The 10,592-nt window shown below is 48.6% G+C and overlaps 1 protein-coding gene across 1 annotated transcript in view; it reads left to right on the plus strand.

Moving 5' to 3' along the window:
- Positions 1–10,296, plus strand: part of XRN1 (5'-3' exoribonuclease 1) — a 1,184,094-nt gene extending 1,173,798 nt beyond the window's left edge. Inside the window, exon 43 of the mRNA XM_085633624.1 lies at positions 8,987–10,296. The gene's annotated coding sequence lies outside the window, so the exon portion shown is untranslated. The remainder of the gene's footprint in view (positions 1–8,986) is intronic.
- The last annotated feature ends 296 nt before the right edge of the window (positions 10,297–10,592 follow it).

A 10,592-nucleotide genomic window follows, 5' to 3' on the forward strand; every position in this document is an offset into this window, starting at 1 on the left:
CACCCCTGCGCGCTGACATCAGTTCTTTTTTTCCGCGCCAGCCAACGCAGGCCCGGAGAGAGTGTGCCCCTTAGTCTTTTTTTGACTAACTCTTTTTCAACTTTTGTCAACATCTTTTTTGAGTCTTAAGAATCGTGGTGCATGAGGGATATCCAGCCGTCAGCCCGGTTTCAAGCCCTGTGACTCGTGTAACAAGCTTTAGTCGGTCACCGATCCGCACCTCGCGTGCCGTTGGTGCCTGGAGCGCAACCATAGCCCGAAGTCGTGCTCTGACTGCAGGGCCCTGAACCCGAAGTCTTTGCGGGAGTGGTCCCGAAAGCTTTTGGAGGCCTGGCAGTCTGCTCTTTGCCGTTCAAGGTCCCAGTCGAGGGGAAGGTCGCGGGACCGGTTGCGGAGCCATCACCATTCGTCCTCGAAGTCTTCGCACTAGTCAGGTAATTAGAAGCACAAGAAGAAGGCGAAGAAGCATCATCGCTCTTCTCCTTCTCCCCCGTCCGTCGACCGCCGTGACGCGGGACCCGGGGTGTTTCGCTATCCGGTTCCTTCCACAGAGCCTGCTGGGACGACTCAGCGCTTCTCTCTTTCCCGGAGCCAGAGGGTCCCCTGCCCAGCTTTGTGCATTTTACGAAGCGCTGCACAGCATCTTTTTGCAGCCCGACTCCGCCGGCACGCCTTCCGGCCCCGTGGACTCGGTTGGGGGCTCTGGTCCTTCAATGCCAGCAGCTCCAGCCTCTGCGCCGTAGGCCCTTCAGGATCCAGGCCTGGATCCAGATCGGTGCCAGTCGACCTCATGGTACCTTTCCCGGTGCTGATTCCAGTGATGATGCCCCGACGCCGGGTGCGCCCCCAGCTGGCGTCGACCCCAGCCTCACCCCCGACTTGGACACGGCGCCTGACCGTCGCCGCTACAGGCGCCAAAGGGTATTTTTGTACCGCTGTTCTTCCCTGGAGGTCCCTACTGCCTTAACTGGCAGCCAGAGGATGGTGAGGAGGACTGGAAGGGGACTGTTGACCCTCTGGCAGACCAACTTGAAGTGCCGGGCTGGAGAGAGGAGTTAAGTGATGCCAGTGGTCTGGATACTTCCCCAGACCTTGGTATGCTTTCTCTTCCTACCGTGGCTACGGAGGAGGGAGCTTCCTGCGCTGTAGTGTTGCGTAGGGCGGCTGAGGCCTTGGGCCTTGAGCTTCCTACGGTGGCAGTCAGGACTAATCTCCTGACTGAGGTGCTTCAGTCGGCAGCAGCCCCTTCGGAGCCCCTGCTGCCATTCATTGAGGCCCTCACCGACATCCTTCTGGCCACTTGGTCCAAGCCCAGCACAGGGGCTCCTGTGGACAGGATGATTGCCCGATGCCACCGCCCGGGCGACCTACTTTTCCTCTCCCAACACCCTACCCCTGAAAGCTTGATGGCCAAGCCTCACCCTCAAAAGGTGCATTCCCTACAGCTTCCCCAGATAGGCGATCCAAGAAGCTGGACCATCTTGGGAAGAAGATGTTTTCTTCCGCCAGCTTAGGACTGCAGTCGGTAAACACCACATGTCTCTTGGGCCGTTACAGACACGGTGTGGGACATGATTGCGCACTTGCTGCCACAGTGCCTGGAGGAGGCCCGGGCCATGCTCACTCGCATTGTTGCTCAGGGTCGAGACGCAGCAAAGTTCACCATCCGGTGTGGGCTGCATGCTGCCGACTCGCTGGGTAGAACCATTTCCACGTCGGTAGCACTGAGGAGCTATGCCTGGCTGAGAACGTCTGGCTTCTCTGGGGATGTCCAATCTACCCTTTTGGACATGCCCTTTGATGGCCGTCACCTATTTGGTGACAACGCGCTCGAGCGTTTCAAGGACTCTAGTGCTACGGCCAGATCCTTGGGCCTCGCAGCACCTTCTTGCCCCATGCAGTTTCTTTCGTGCCTTTCGTGGCTACGAAAGGTGTGCCCCACCATGTTCCACCCAGAGCCATAGGACCGCGCAACCTACCCAGCCTCTGCGTGGTCGGGGATGTGGCACCCACCATCGTGGGTCTGGGGGCCAGTGGGCAGGCCAGTCCACCAATGCCCCCCTACAGCAACCTCCAAACCATCCTAGTCTGACCTTTCAGGGCCGGCAGTTGCCAGTGGGCGGCAGGATCCACCATCACCTCTCCCACTGACACAACATCACGTCGGACAGGTTGGTTTTTTGCAGGTGGACTGAAGGGGCTACTCCCTCCGCTTCGAGACTACCACTCCCTCCATGACACCAACACTCCATCGCATGTCGGAGGATCATCTGGCCCTTCTCCGCCAGGAAGTTACGCCTCTCTTGGCCAAGGGAGCTATAGAACGCGTCCCTGTTCCAGGAGTAGGTCGTGGTTGCTACTCCCACTATTTCCTGGTACCCAAGAAGGACAAAGGCCTGCGTCCTATCTAAGACCTCAGGAACGTCAACCGCTTCCCCCTGGAAGGAGAAGTTCAAAATGCTAACCTTGGCTCAGGTCTTGTCTGCCCTCGACTCTTGTGACTGGATGGTAGAGTTGGACTTGCAGGATGCTTATTTTCACATCCTCGTCTTGCCTGCCCACCGGCGCTACCTACGGTTCACGGTAGGCCACAAGCATTTTCAGTTTACTGTGCTTCCCTGAGGCCTTACCAGCGCCCCTTGGGTGTTCACGAAAGTGATGGCGGTGGTCGCAGCTCATCTGCAAAGATCAGGGGTTCCAGTCTTCCCCTATCTCGACCACTGGCTGTTGAAGGCGGACTCGTCTCCCACCTCCAGACTACGGCGGACCTCCTGCATTCGCTGGGGTTCACAGTCAATGTGCCGAAGTCGCACCTGAATCCCTCTCAAAAGCTCCTTTTTATCGGAGCAGTTCTGGACACAGCGCAGTTTCGAGTCTATCCTCCCGAGCAGTGAGTCCGGGATATTCGGGCTATGATACCGACGTTTCAGCCTCTATACTGGATTTCGGTGACAATGACCGTAGAGCTGCTGGGCCTCATGGCGTCCTACATCCTGCTGGTGGATCATGCCAGATGGCATATGCGGGATCTGCAGTGGGACCTGAAGTTCCAGTGGGCGCAGCATCAGAGAAATCTTTCCAATGTCATCCAGATCTTGGAGGGGACTGCAAGTCAGTTGCAGTGGTGGCTCACGAACCAGGATTGGTTCAACGGCAGATCCCTCTCCCTTCCCCAACCAGAGTTCACAGTAGTGACGGATGCGTCACTCCTGGATGGGGCATACGGGCTCCACATCAACCTTCTGGAACTACAGGTGATTCGTCTTGCACTGAAGACATTCCTTCCTTCTGTCAAAGAAAGAGTAGTGCAGGTGTTCACGGACAACAACACCGCCATGTGGTACTGCAACAAACAGGGCTGGGTGGGGTCATGGATCCTATGTCAAGAGGCTCTTCGCCTTTGGACATGGCCTGAACATCAGGGCATATCTCTGGTGGTTCAACACCTGGCAGGTTCCATGAATGCCAGGGCGGACAAACTCAGCCGCCGGTGCATGATGGATCGCGAATTGCGTCTTCACTCGGAGGTGGTGCAAGGTCTCTGTCAGCAGTGGGGAGAGCCTTGGTTAGATCTGTTCGCCACCGAAGAGAACACGCAGTGTCAGCAATTCGGCGTGTTGAAATTTCCAAGGTGGTACTCGCAAGGCAAAGCCTTTCGTCGCGAGTGGAATTGCGGCCTTCTATATGCTTTTCCGCCTATTCCACTTCTGCCCAGAGTACTAAAGATCTAGCACGACCGGGCCCACGTCATTCTTGTGGCTCTGGACTGGCCATGAAGAGTCTGCCACCCGAGCTCTTGAGCATGGCCATTGATCCTCCGATCAGACTACCTCTTGCGGAGGATCTTCTGTCGCAGCAGCAGGGGTCGGTCCTCCACCCGAACCTGTCCAGCCTCCACCTCCTTACGTGGAGATTGAGCAGCAACAGTTGACAGCTTTCAACCTTCCTCCCAAAGTCTGTAATGTCATCTTGGCAACCACTAAAACGGAATACGCCTGTAGATGGAACAGATTTGTGGCATGGTGCCCAGCAAAGGCTGTGGATCCCCTTTCTGCCCCCTTTCAGAGGTTCTCCTCCTCATTCTTTCTTTGGCCCAGCAGGGCTCTGCTCTGGGAACTCTTAAAGGCTATCTTTTGGCCTTTCTTCGCCTTCCTGATCAGCTTTCTCTTTTCAAGCCCCCGATTGTTAACAGATTTCTGAAATTCATTACTCATCTCTTTCCTCTGTCTACTTTCATAATGCCCTGGTGGGACTTGAATCTTGTACTCGCTTATCTTATGTATGTTTCCTTTGAGCCACTACATAATTGTCCTCTTCGCCTCCTTACCTTGATGACTTTCTTGCTTGCCATCACCTCTGCTCGCAGGGTGAGTAAGCTTCAGGCCTTATCTTCCAAACCCCCCTTTCTTGCTGTTCATCCGGTCAAAGTAGTCCTCTGTACCAGGCCCTCTTTTCTGCCCAAAGTGGTTACCTCTTTCCACATACGTCAGACCATCACATTGCCCACCTTCTTCCCGCCTCCTCACCCTTCCAAAGAGGAGGAGAGACTCCACCGTCTGGAGCCAAAATGTGCGCTGTCTTTCTAACTTGACCACACTAACGACTTCCGGGTGGACGATCAACTCTTCGTGGGTTATGTGGGGGCTAAGAAAGGCCAGGCAGTGCACAAACGTACCATCTCTCAATGGGTTGTCCTGTGCATTAAGATCTGCTTTTCTTTTGCTAAAAAGGAACCTCCAGTGGGACTACGCGCCCACTCTACCAGGGCGATGGCAGCCACTACTGCTATGGGACGTGGAGTTCCCTAACTTGATATCTTCCAGGCAGCCACATGGGCATTACTGCTTGGACAGCCAAGTCCTAAGAGACAGCTTTTTTGGACATTCTGTTCTCCAGGACATCCTGGTGTGAACTTAGTTCGCAGACCCACCTCCGGGGTTGGTATTGCTGGGGTATCTATTCTAAGGTAAGGAATCTATAACTAATAGTCCCTTTAGGATGAACAAGTTACTTACCTTCGGTAACGCTGTATCTGTAAGAGACATATAGTAGTTATAGATTCCTTACCATCCCACCCATCCTCCCCATTCTGCAAACTGACTTCTAGGGGTAGGGACTCCCTTGCAGGGCCTTAGTTTTGTGCACCAGTGGTCAGTGTCTTGCATGGCTCTGCGACCACGACGCTAACGACGGACGCGGAGTCGACCAACGCCACCTACTGACGTGCAGGGGTACTGCTAAGAAAATATTTCTCCGGATCCAGTCTGACGCTTGGGGTGATTCTAAGGGAAGGAATCTATAACTAATATATGTCTCTTACAGATACATCGTTTCCGAAGATAGGTAATTTGTTCGTCTGTGGTAAAACTTGGCTTTTTAGATAAATAAGCCCAAATCTCACCTGGGGCCCTCTCAGCGCAACCTGTTCATAGGGGTAGTACTGGACACTACTTTGAGTCGTGCCTTCCTGCCTCCACAGAGGATTCTAGACATTCAGGCTATGATTCCGATTTTCGAAATGGTCGCTGTTCCAATTCTGGAGGTCTTGTGTCTGCTTGGTCTGTTCGCTTCCTGCATACTATTGGTCAACCATGCACGCTGGCACATGAGGGCACTCCATTGGTGCCTCCGCAGGCAGTGGTTTAAACACAACGAAGATCTCAAGGAGGTGATCAGAATCTCCAGAGACACTGCAGCAGAGCTGTTATGGTGGAGGGTTCCGGGCAACCTGTCTCAAGAGAAGTCATTTCACCTCCTTCTCCGGTGGCCACATTGATAACGGATACCTCCATTCTAGGGTGGGGAGCTCATCTGGGGGATCTGGACGTGAAAGGCCTTTGGTCTCCAGAGAAAAGATTATTTCTTATCATTCTTCTAGAATTGCAGTTGAAACGTTTGGCTCTCAAGGCCTTTCTTCCCTCCCTTCGCGGTCATTCGGTTCAAGGTCCTGACGAACAGCACTACCGCGGTGTTGTACATCAGCAAACAGAGAAGAGTAGGGTTGTCTTGTCTCTGTAGAGAGGCTCTGCGACTCTGGTCCTGGGCTCAGGACCATCAGATTTGCATGATTGCAAATCATCTGGTCGGAGTGCTGAATGTGCATGCGGACAGTCTGTCGGCAGTACTTGGCCGATCACGAGTGGCGTCTTCATCTGGAGGTGGTCCTTCACATTTTCAGGATGTGGTGGTTTCCTCGGTTGGAACTGTTTGGCACCCACGATAACGCGCACTACCAGTCGTTCTGCATTCTCCAGTATCCAATGCAGAGCTCATTGGGGGACACATTTCAGTTAGATTGGGGCTCACCGCTTCTTTACGCGTTTACTCCCATACCCTTGATTCCTCGGTTTCTGAGGAAGGTTCGCCAAGACCAGGTCCAAGTCATATTGATCACCCCGGATTGGCCAAGAAGGGTGTGGTACACAGACCTCATTTACCTCTCATTGCACCCTTCTCTCTGTCTAACTTTCAGGGCAGACCTCCTCTCGCAGTCCCAGGGGCAGGTTCTACAACCCCACCTCCAGAGCCTGCACCATCATGCCTGGAGATTGAATAGGGCAACCTGAGCTCTTTCTCTCTCCCAATGGATGTGGTGGATATTATTTTATCGGCCAGAAGACACTCCATCAAATCTGTCTATTCCGGTAGGTGGGCTAGGTTTGTAAAATGGTGTGGAGAGAGATCGATTTATCTCTTAAGAGCCCATTTGTCTAATATTCTCAGTTTCTCTCTTTCCCTAGCACAGCAGAGTTGTGCAGTAGCAACGGTCAAAGGCTACTCTCTTTGTCGGCCTTTCTTTGCTTACCAGACCAACCCTTTTTATTTAAATCTCCCATAGTCATGAGGTTCATTATGGCCTCACTAATAGGTTTCCTCCCACTACCTTTATTATGCCTCAGTGGGATTTGAATTCAGTTCTTACTTTCTTGATGAGGTCTCCCTTTGAGCCCCTAAATAGTTGTCCCTTGAGATTACTGGCATTTAAGAAAATATTTCTGGTTACAATTACTTCCAACAGGAGGTTTAGTGAGCTGCAGGCCCTTAGCTCTAAGCCCCCATTTAACTCATTTCATGCGTATAAGATGGTTCTTAGGACCAGAGCTGCTTTCCTGTCTAAGGTGGTCACTTTCTTCCACCTACGGCAATCTATCACGTTACCCACATTCTATCCTCCCCCATTCTATCCTCCCCCTTCAAAGGAGGAGGCGAGACTTCACTGCTTTTACCGTAAAGGGCTGTCAACTTCAACCTGGACAGGACTAAAGACTTCAGATTGGACAACCAACTCTTCAATGGTTGTGTGGGCAAACTGAAGTGCAAGGCTGTCCACAAGAGAACGCTGTCCAGGTGGATCATCCTCTGCATCAAGATCTGCTACGCCTTGACCAAAAAGGAGCCTCCTGAAGGTATTCGAGCTCATTCTACCCGAGCTAAGTCGTCTTCTTCGGCTTTAGCTAGAGGTGTCCCTGTTGTAGACATCTGCAAGGCAGCAACTTGGACCTCCCTCCACACTTTAATGAAGCATTATTGCTTAGACTCAGAGGTGAGGAGGGACGGTCACTTTACACGTTCTGTGCTGCAAGATTTTTTGGTTTAAGTTGGTGGGCACCCTCCTCCGAGAGCGGGACTTCTTGGGGATTCAATTCAAAAGGTGAGGAATCCACAGGCAGATGTATCCATCAGAAGAACAAGTTACTTACCTTAGATAACGCTTTTTCTGGTGGATACCGTACCTCACTTTGGAATCCTCACTGACCCACCCGCCTCCCCGTTGCCTGCCTGTTTGTACCGAAAAATAATTGACATGTGATTCATGCATTTTATTTTGATATATTTGAAATGATGTGGTATTCGTTACTAGGGAATGTCTGTTTTAGAATTTCTAGTTTCTTTCTTGATTTCTGTATACTGTGTATATGTTGTCGGTTCACCCGTTCGCCTCAAAGACACGGACAAAATGGGTGGAACTGACACCAACACGCCGACAAGGTCTTCTTATGGCTCCAATGACGTCTACCGGAGTCGCATGCGGAGCCATTCCATTGTGACATCCTCGTCGTCGTGGGAGAGGTATGGAGAAAAGTTTCTGTGGAATGCTGTGCATAGGGTTATTCAAAAGGTGAGGAATCCACAGGCAGATACTGTATCCACCAGAAAAAGCGTTACCGAAGGTAAGTAACTTGTTCTTTGCGTATTTTAATTAAAACTTTTTCTCTACGTTCCAATCATGTTGGAGACATGTTTCATAAATCCTGTACACATCATAATGTAGGCACACTGATAGAAAACGTGTAAATGTATGCGTACTCCTGCACAAGTCTTGTGTTCAGATAGCAAGCACCTGACTTGGAGCGCAACCACTTACCTAACAGTAAGTCTCAATATCGGGCAAATGGTCTGGACCTGACAATCTGGTCATTGAAAATGAAGAATATACCTTGCCAGAAGACTTCAAACTTTCCTCAAGCACAACTATGGTGTTTTGAACCAGAAGGGTAACACAGGCCAAACCCATACCAGATCTACCTCAAAATAAAAGGTCTATATAATACATAATTGTATATTAATTTCTGAATTCATGCTCTAATTATTTTAAATACAGTATTGATATGAGTGAATAATAAGATTGATATTTACCGGGCTGATAAGTAGCGGGAAAGAGGAAGTTCTGTCTTCAGCTACAGAGTTTAGGGAACGTGACCAATTAATTGCTTCTTTTTACTAATGAGTTATTGGTTATTTTTAATTATTCACAATTTTATGCCATGCCAAGTCTGTGTGTTAGTTTTAAATCTTGCTGCTATTCAAACTAACCTCAAGTTACAATGGCAGAAGCTATATTTGCCCTGCTTCATCATGAATAAACTGCTTCCCTTCTCACTTTAGACATGCTTTTGCTTAGAGCATTATATTATTTTTAATAGATGCTTATTTTCTTATTGACAGTCTGTAATATTTCTTGGCTTTTGTCTCCTTTTCATTACAGGTGTCATACGAATTGTGTTCCCGGTGCTCAGTGAATCAATGAATTTATAAAGGCTGTCAAAAGTTATGGTGCCTAACAATGGATATGCCTGTTTGATAACTGATTTCAACATATGTTTACTTTTCACTTTCAATATTATGGATTATGTTAAGCATTTGTTTTCCCCCGGAGAAATACATATTTTTAAGTAGTAAATTTTACATTAGATCTTATACAGAGCAGTATTTTATAAAGAGAAAAGAGAAACATTTTATGTGATCATTTCTTTCTAGTTTCATATTTTTTAAGAAAAGAATTTAATTCTTTATCTGCCAAGGGGGATGTTTTAAATTTGCACATGTATGGATGCACAGTACTCTTTGTTGTGCTATGTTGTATTTTGTGTGAAACTGCCCATTTGCAGGATCCTAGCATGCAGCTGTGTAGAAGACGGCGACAATATTAAGCAGGACTGCAACCTGTTATGAACGACTATAACATTATAAATCAAGCTGATACACAGAACTCTATAAAGGTTTACAGAGACTTTTGTGGTTATGTACAATTATAAGAATAAATCACTTTTTCCTTTTGTCATATGTTTTCATGTGCCCAGTTGAAAAATGTAAAGGTCACTGGCCTCCTTGTGGGCAGTGACCAATGGCAAGACTACCTTAACAAAGTGTTGAGCTGGCCAACAACTCAAAATTTGAGCAGAATCTACATTTCTTTTTGAGAGGGAAGGAATTAATGTTTCCAGTTGTCATTTATGCAAAATGATTATTTTAAACTGGTTTTAGAAGCACAAAAACAAATCTGATCTTAAGTACATAGCAATGATATCACTTCCTTTCTCCAAACAACTGATGATGAAAAAGATATTATTAGAAATGTGGAGGTTCAGGGGACAAATGCAGTCACAGGGCTTCATTTTCAAAGGATATATAAGGTGTGTATTATAATTAGGTTATATATGGGTGCTGTCATAGGACGGATTCCTGAAAACATGCACATTTTCTTTTTACTGTGGGAAGTTTGATATGCCATACACCCCAACCCAGCATCTTGCAACTGCCCTGACTCACCCTTTTAACAGCAGGACAACCGTGAGAGGCTCTCTGAGTGTAGTATGTACTGAAAACCTAAACCTGGCTTTGTTTGCACAGCTATTTTAGTGGTTCTTTTGATTCACTGTGAAAGTACATTGTCAAATTTGTAGTAACCACCATCTAAAGGAATTTGGCATACATGCCCAGTGACGTTACCTCCTGATGCCTCCTCGTTTTGTACTCATACCATTATTTATTAAAGGACCGTTTAATTTAACTAAACCTGATAGCAAGTGTTTTATTTTATTTCACTTCAAGTCTGCAAAAGACTGCATGATTATTCATAAACCAATGTTCTATATTTGTATGGTGGTATTATTTGTAGCATTAGTATTATTGTTGTTCTGTTTTTTTATGCTGATACTGTTGTTCTAAGTATTATACCTTTTCTAAAGTGAGTCTGCTTCCAGCTGCAGATTTCTTACCTTAGAATGATCCCCAGGCGTCAGACTGGATCAGGAAAGGTTTTGTGAGCAGTACCCCTGCGTGCCGGACGGTCGCATCATTCAGCTCCACGT

Source organism: Triturus cristatus, chromosome 11 (genome assembly GCF_964204655.1).
Source record: "Triturus cristatus chromosome 11, aTriCri1.1, whole genome shotgun sequence".
Lineage (NCBI taxonomy): Eukaryota > Metazoa > Chordata > Amphibia > Caudata > Salamandridae > Triturus > Triturus cristatus.